Source organism: Lycium ferocissimum, chromosome 8 (genome assembly GCF_029784015.1).
Source record: "Lycium ferocissimum isolate CSIRO_LF1 chromosome 8, AGI_CSIRO_Lferr_CH_V1, whole genome shotgun sequence".
Classification (NCBI taxonomy): Eukaryota; Viridiplantae; Streptophyta; class Magnoliopsida; order Solanales; family Solanaceae; genus Lycium; species Lycium ferocissimum.
Genome location: NC_081349.1, coordinates 41,466,526 through 41,474,819, shown reverse-complemented (window position 1 = coordinate 41,474,819; position 8,294 = coordinate 41,466,526). Strand labels below are relative to the sequence as shown.

Here is an 8,294-nt window from a genome sequence, read left to right as displayed (position 1 = left end):
AGACTTGAAAAAATGAAAAAAAAAAAAAAAAAAACACCTAAGTGTTTTCGTTTCCGCTGGAATTTGAATGTGAGACCTCATCGTTCTCAACCAGCATCACTAGGCATACCCTTAGATGTTTGAAAAGTTTGACATTGCTTTATAGACCAAAATTACTCTATTTACTGTACATTATTATAGCAACATAATGAGTGAAAAATAAACAAATAAATTATTTAACTCATAACTCTCACACAAACATATAAGAATAAACTAAAGCACAGACATCAAGTCGCTTTGGCCGAGTGGTTAAGGCGTGTGCCTGCTAAGTACATGGGGTTTCCCCGCGAGAGTTCGAATCTCTCAGGCGACGTTTAATTTTTTATTCATTTTAATTTGTTGGACCCACAAAGCATCTTTTACTCTCCGGTAATCTTCTGCCACGTAAGAAAAGACCCATCAATTTTATTTTATTCTTACTGGTGAAATTTTATTCTTACTGGTGAAATATACTACATCCACCAATTTATGCGTGTGAAGTTTGATTCGGTACCAAATTTACCAAAAAATAATCTTTTGAAGCTTATGAATCAACTTTGCTTTTGAACTTTGTGAACAATCCAATTCTGCTTTTTAGTTGTTGTCGTTAGCCTATAAATACAAACTCAAACAACTTTATACCGACAAAAGTAAGAACGAAACATTCTTTAATAGAGATCAAATTGTTCCATTTCATATAATATAAGAGCAGTTTTGACCTTGTAACCAAAGAGTGAGCCTGGAGGTCGTAAAAGTTTCACGGGGCAGTTTACTTTGACACTAGTATTTAATCACTTCAGATGGAGTATATGTTATCTGAAGTTAGACCCTTTTTTTTTTTTGGTTGACAAGGAAATCAGACTAGTCAAAACCAAACTCCACACAAAGTTATATGTGATCAGTGAAGAAACTTGAAGTTTTAAAAAATAATTGAACTTCAATCATTTTCTCCTATATGATTGAAGTTAAATTTGCTTACCTTCCGTCATATGTGCATGATCTTTAGACAGAAATGACTGAAGTCAGGCAAAATGATTGAGCTTCAGTAACATATAGCTTAAATTCAGGTAAAAATGACTGGACTTCAATGGTATGAAGTTATATTTTGTTAAGACTAGCTTTAGACACAGCATATTTAAAATTATCCTGAAGTGAATATATATATTAAAAAATTTAAAAATATAAGCACAAATTAAATGATGGTGTCTAAATAGAAAGGAAAAGTCAATCAGCACCATCCTCCAGCAGCCCTTCCCTAAAACACCCCGAGGATTTTTTTCAAGACGCGGTGACCTGGTCGAGTTCTTCCAGCTTCTAGGCAATTGTTTAGCTATTGACACGTGTCATCTATATTTCCATTTATTCTATTTTTTCTCTTCTCTTCATTTATTTATTTTTATTTTGGTGTCATAGGAAAGGTCAAAACGTAAAGTCCAAGTCAAGCGTTATTATTTGGTCCCTAATTGATGGCCAAATAAATTTTCGAAGTGACGTTTACAGAATGCTCCTAATTAGGCTTCCTCAATTTCAACGTGGTCCTTGTACCATTTTCAAGTGGCACTATTTGACTCCAAGATTTTTCTTGTTTACGTTTTCAGATTCAGACACTAAGTATTTGAACAATTAATGATGTAGTACATTTTAAATCAATAATTGGCAATTTCATCGAGTTCAACCTATTATTTTAATAATTTTAATGCGATCATTAAGTTCTAAACATTCAATGAGATCTCTTGTAATATCAATTTGACCTCTTAATAATTGACTTTGATCAAGTCAAAGTGATCTAAACTATGGACAGCTAGAGTATAATCTAGTTTAACTATTTGATGAAGATGAAAACATCTGCCGGTTCATATTTTATAACTGCACGGCTTACTTAAAAAAAACCATACCATCCCACTAACTTGAAGGAGATCCTTGGAACTAACAAAAGCTCCAAATGGTGACTCCATAAAGTCGAAGTAATGCTTTGTCTTTGGGCCGCTTTTTCCTTAATAACTGATTTGACAAGTTAGCTGTCAAATATTTCTGAAATAGTGATTGTTTGTTAGTATTAATTAGTGGTATGTGATAAGTCACATATTTTTTATTTGTCAATTTTGAACATTAAAGACATCAAACAAGTCTTCCAAAATTTAGATGAAGTGCCATTGCAGTCAAGTTGAGTTGAATTTTTCATTGCATCCTTGTTTCATAATTAATCTCGAATCAAGTTGATATAAGTGTCTCAATTCAGATAGTGCAAGTTGAGGTAATTTTCCACTATGCCAGTCTTGTTCTAATATATATTCTAGTCTTAATTTTTTGATTATACATTTTTCGAGTAATACATTTCACAAGTTCAATAAATTGCAGGCATGTCCTCTTTGCTCCAACTGTAATTTTATGAGGTTATTGGTTTAGTTTTCACTTATTTACTTTTATATTCATTTTCAATTTGTATGAATCAGAAGTGAGTCCGAGTGGGGGACGTTCACTGGCATTGAGGAAAAAGTTAAGGCCACATTGAGGCAAAAATTACCTTCACCCGTTGAAGGACCATTTTGAGAACCCATGATGTTCTTCCTGTTATAATTACCACCATAGTGACGATTATTATATCGCCCTTTGCTACACCCACCTTTATTCATACGGCCCTGATAATTATTTAGTCTTCTTTCAGACTTTTGATCTATCGCTCTCACATTTCCTTCAGGAAATGGAGCAAATCTAGTGGGACGGGCTTCATAATTTTTCATAAATAGACATATTTTGTCTTAATCATCATTATATCATCAATATGGTGCATCAGGTCGCAACCCCAATGTCTTATCCATTTTAAGGAGTTTTAGGCCATAATGTGTTGGGACTAGAAGCCAACGTCTTATCATCATGGTGCATCAGGACTTGAATCCGATGTCTTACCCTCACAAAGCCGCGTTAGGCCACAATGTGTAGAGAACCAACCCAACATCTTATCATCAACGTGCATCAGGACTTGAACCCGGTGTCTTACCCTCATGGTGCGTTGGGACTTGAATCCATCGTCTTACCCTTATATAATGTTTATCACAATTTGTCTTATTCACCAAAGAATGTAACATAATTTTGTTTAGTCACAACTAGGCATAAAATAATCTCATAATATATTTTAAAAATCTTTTTTCGTAAATGCTGCTTTAAGAGCACATTTAAGATCATAAAAATAGAGAATATTTTCTTATACATTTTCGTAATTGATCTCAAATTTATTAGATAATATTCATGTATTTTCGATCTGTTGGAATAATTGAATGCCATAAAATATTGAAAACACAACTTGCCGCTTACCTGATGAGGGCTTTCAAAGCTTATTCTTTCCTTGTACAATTGTGAGTGACAACTTTTTCACATTGTTAGAGAACGTACAAAGAATAATATTTTTACAAGCAATAGAGCAGTTCATTAGTAATAAACATAGTAAGCATTTGAAACTATTTTCACTTTTAGTGATCATAATAACCAACCATAGTTAATAATAACTTCAACGTATTATCACTAAATTTAACAGTTATTAAGTTAAAAGGTTAGTCATAATATGCCTTCATGAAAATATTTATTATCACCCTAATGGTCACATATTTCTGACAATTCTGTAAGTAACATTTACTAATGAAACGGATATGTATCTCATACTATAACCTTTTAAATTTAATGAAGATACATCTAATGTAGATATCCAAATAAATATGATGATCATCACTCCCTTAATATGAATAATGACCAAGATACAATTAATTACTGACATTCACATATTAACGAAAATTTTAGTCATACTTGTGTATAGTATTTTATCATTGAGAAAAGTTTTTTTTTTCCACCCAAGGATTTCATGTGATAGTTAATTGAGCATCTAATTCACATGCTATATAGCTATCGAATAAAATAATACATATGCAATCTCATATTGTAAATTGTCATAGTTCACTTGTGTTAAATAACTTTGGCATTTTATGGATAATCAAATAATACCAAATATAAGTGATAATTTTCTTATATCGTGTCACATATATTCAATAACGTAATAATGATCAAGGTTAGATTATTTAAGGACATGCATGTAAGTGTATTCATAAGACTAAAGCCAATCAACCTATATCAAATTCATTTAAGCTACTTTAGCAACCACTGTCGTTAATATTATTTCATGCTTATGTCTTGAGAATTCAAGATATAATTAGGTTCTTTACTGACATGTAATATAATGTAACTATAATGATACTTCAATATTCCAAGAACCAAATAAAGTAGATCTTTTGGAAAACATACCTCGCTTGATGTTCATAACACAAAAATGAAAATCATATCGAAACCTTCGATTGATTAGAGCTTCGGCTGATAACGTGCTTTAAAATAAGAGCAATATAAGACAAGAAATGTAGACAATGATGTATAGAGGAGGAGAAAATTTTTCTTCTTATTTCAAGTATATTCAAGTCACTTCAAGTCTATCTTCCACAGAATTGAAGAATACCATTTTATAGGATATACAAATCATTCGTTAGATACAAGCCTTAAGTTATACATTAATAAGGTACATGTATGCTAGTAGTTCATTGAGTGAAATGTTCACACAATAAATGGATTCATAACATATTTGGGAAACTAAATGGGCAGCCACCATAAACGTAATGTATCCATCTCATAACGTAATGTATTCATAACACATACTTTTTATTAGTCAATTTTGAACATTAAAGAAATTAAACAAGTCTCCCCCAATTAGATGAAGTGCCATTACAGTCAAGTTGAGTTGTTTTTTTTTTCATTGCATGCGTCCTTGTTTCATAATTAAATTCGAATCAAGTTGATATAAGTGTCTCAATTCAGATAGTGCAAGTTGAGGAAAATTTAGATTGTACATTTTTCTAATAATTTTCATAAGTTCAATAAATTGCAGGCATGTCCTCTTTTCTCCAATAGTAATTTTATGAAGCTTTGGTTTAATTTTCACTTATTTACTTTTATTTTCATTTTTATTTTGTATGAATCAGAAGTGAGTCAGAGTAAGGGCGTTCACTGTCAGCATTGTTGTTTGATTCCCTTGCTTTACTTTTATGAGAAGTTACTATCAGCTCTAACTTCTTCTTTTTCTTGTAATTTATATAAATTATAAAAGGACCGTGTTCATGTCTTAGTAAAAGCTAAAAAATGAAGCTTCTTAAAACGTCAAAACATGTGCCACTATCTCTTGCTGATTTTTTATTTTATGGGAGGAAAAATTGATTATGTTGATTTTAGTTTGTAATACAATTGCGGGATTAGCCAACGTCTAACTAAATTAAAGATAATGGGTCACTAACATTGGGGATAGCTTCATTTTTTTTTAATTAAGTTTTATGAGTTTTTCTGAAAAATATTCACCAAAAATGGAACATCTTCTTCTTAGTAATTTTCCTACCTACCCTAGTTTAAAAGCTCGAGGAAAACAGTGTGTTATATGTAACAACTCATCCGGATATTTACATCAAAGTAATTCAACTAACTATGATTAAGTGATTTAATGAAATAAATATGCATTAATTAACTATGATTAGGTGATGAAAGTGCATGTGCAAACACATATTTCATACTACTCAATTTATTAATTTGGCATAAACAATCGATACACATAACTTTTTACTGTGTTTATCTTTGTGTATCTCAACTCTAGATTTTTTTTTTAAAAAAAACTTTTTATTTTATTTTATTACATAGGGGATAGGGAAGGGGATTACAACGTGGGATTCGAATTCTCACCAACAAGGTGAAAGTTCAGCTAATCAACCAACTGAGCTACTAAATTCCTACAAACTCTAGAAATTTAGGGTTGAGCAGTTATAACTATAGTGGTCGTTTGGTTCAAGGTATAAGGTGGGTTATCCCAGCGCTAATTTTTATACCACGTTTGGTATAAGGTATAAAATAATCCCGGAATAAATTTATACCTTGCACTAAACGCGCAGTAATAAAAATTAAGCTACCAAATTAATAGCGCACCTTATACCTTCTTAACTCCCACTTATCTTTGGGATTATTTTATACCATCTTTTGGATGGTATAAAATAATCCCTATATGGGATAAATTAGTCGGGGATTATAATCCCGGGACTATTTCGACTAGCAACCAAACGACCCCTTACTTTAGTATAAGTTAAAAGTTGTAATTAAAGGACTTATGATAAATATCCGAGAAAGGGACAAGGAAAAATGGAAAAAGCACCTTAGGAAAAATCTCATGATATGTCAATTCTTTCTTAAATTCGTGTGTTGGGACCCACATCCGCGTAAATATTGGAGGAAATTAAATAAAACAAACAAACTTACCTTAGCTGTAAATCCCAACTCCACATGCTATATTATAGAAAGAGAAATCACGCGTACTTTGAAAACGTAATTTCCATTTCCTTTCCTTTCTCTCTTTATTACTTTTCCCTATAAATAAATCCCTTTCCTCCAATTTCTCTCAATCAACCAAATTCATCTCTCTCAGCATATGTCTCAGAGATCTAACATCCCACACTTTGCATCTATAGCCTTTGGCATCCATTCTCATCTCTTGGTTTCCAGTGATACGTCCTCTAATTCCAACTGGTCCTAATTTTTTCCTACAAATCAAAAAACAAAATAAGAGAATCAAGATCCCCTTTTAATTTTTCATCAAGAAAAAGCAAAAAAAAAAAAAAAAAGACTTTGTTTGGAGCAGATCTTGATTTATTATGGGGGTGAAAGGATTTGTTGAAGGAGGCATTGCTTCAATTATCGCTGGATGTAGTACACATCCACTCGATCTCATCAAGGTACGTATGCAGCTTCAAGGCGAAGCGTCTGGTACAGTTAATCCTGTCCAGACGCTTCGCCCTGCTCTTGCTTTTCATCCATCTAATCACACAACTAACGCCCACGTGCCAGTTGCCCCACGTGTCGTTCCTCGTGTGGGGCCCATTTCTGTCGGGGTACGGATCATCCAGCAAGAAGGCGTCGCTGCGCTTTATTCTGGCGTGTCAGCTACAGTTCTCCGACAGACCCTTTATTCGACTACCCGGATGGGGTTGTACGACATGTTGAAGACAAAATGGACGGACCCTAATACGAATAATATGCCTTTAGGGAGAAAGATTGTTGCGGGACTCATCGCCGGGGGCATCGGGGCCGCGGTAGGGAATCCCGCTGATGTGGCGATGGTCCGCATGCAGGCGGACGGCAGATTGCCGTCCGCCCAAAGGAGGAATTACAAGAGCGTGGTGGACGCTATTACTCAAATGTGTAAGAGCGAGGGGGTCACTAGCCTGTGGCGCGGTTCATCCCTTACTGTGAACCGCGCCATGCTAGTGACAGCCTCACAGCTGGCGTCTTATGACGAGTTCAAGGAGATGATTTTACGGAATGATATCATGAAAGACGGGCTCGGGACCCACGTGACAGCGAGTTTTGCAGCTGGTTTTGTGGCGGCGGTGGTGACGAATCCGGTGGATGTGATCAAGACATGTGATGACATGAACATTGGGCGGAAGCAATTGGCGCCACCCAACAACGTACTGATTGTGCAATGACCACAATCAAAGCTGAGCCCAATGGCTTTGTATAAAGGATTTATCCCTACAATTTCAAGGCAGGGACCATTTGCTATTGTGCTCTTTGTTACATTGGAACAGGTCCGAAAATTGCTTAAGGATTTTTAAATTAATTGATGATGACGAAGAATTTTGATTTAATTGATGGTTCATTAAACAGTATTAGTTCCTCAAGATTTGGAATGAAGAAGGAAAATGTTAGATGTTGTGTTCTCACTTGTTATTGTTGTTATGTTATTAGTATTACTATATATTATATGCTACTTTTTAATATAAAGAGACGTGCCGTTTGGTACAGGAATTGTTGATTTGCTGATCAATGTGGAACCAACTTTGATTTTTCTAGCTAAATCTAATTGCATCATTGAAGATTGTATAATATCAGATAGATTGCGAATTTAGTCAAAGTATATTTAAAAAACTTTTTAACGAAATTTTAGAGTTGATAATAACAGTAAATATACGGAGTACTAGATTCCGCTGAAGAAGTGGATCCGGCCATGAGTCTGATTGGTTTATGGGAAATATTAACAGAAAATTGCAAAAGTTTCTCGAGGAAAAGTTAAGGCCACAACTTTTTGTGTTGAATTTGATCTCAAAAAGAAAAGGTATCGAACCGTAACCTATAACTCAACCGCAAAATATGTTTATTGGCTTATTGTTATTGGTTTAACAAATTAACGGTTGGTGCACGGAATGAAA

The 8,294-nt window shown here is 33.9% G+C and overlaps 1 non-coding gene and 1 pseudogene across 1 annotated transcript; both read left to right on the top strand.

Moving 5' to 3' along the window:
* The first annotated feature begins 270 nt into the window (after positions 1-270).
* On the top strand, positions 271-352 carry TRNAS-GCU (transfer RNA serine (anticodon GCU)). The gene has a single exon. It is a non-coding gene; the product is annotated as a tRNA-Ser (tRNA).
* Positions 353-6,437: 6,085 nt separating this feature from the next.
* Positions 6,438-7,900, top strand: LOC132068491 (mitochondrial uncoupling protein 4-like; annotated as a pseudogene).
* Positions 7,901-8,294: the final 394 nt, after the last annotated feature.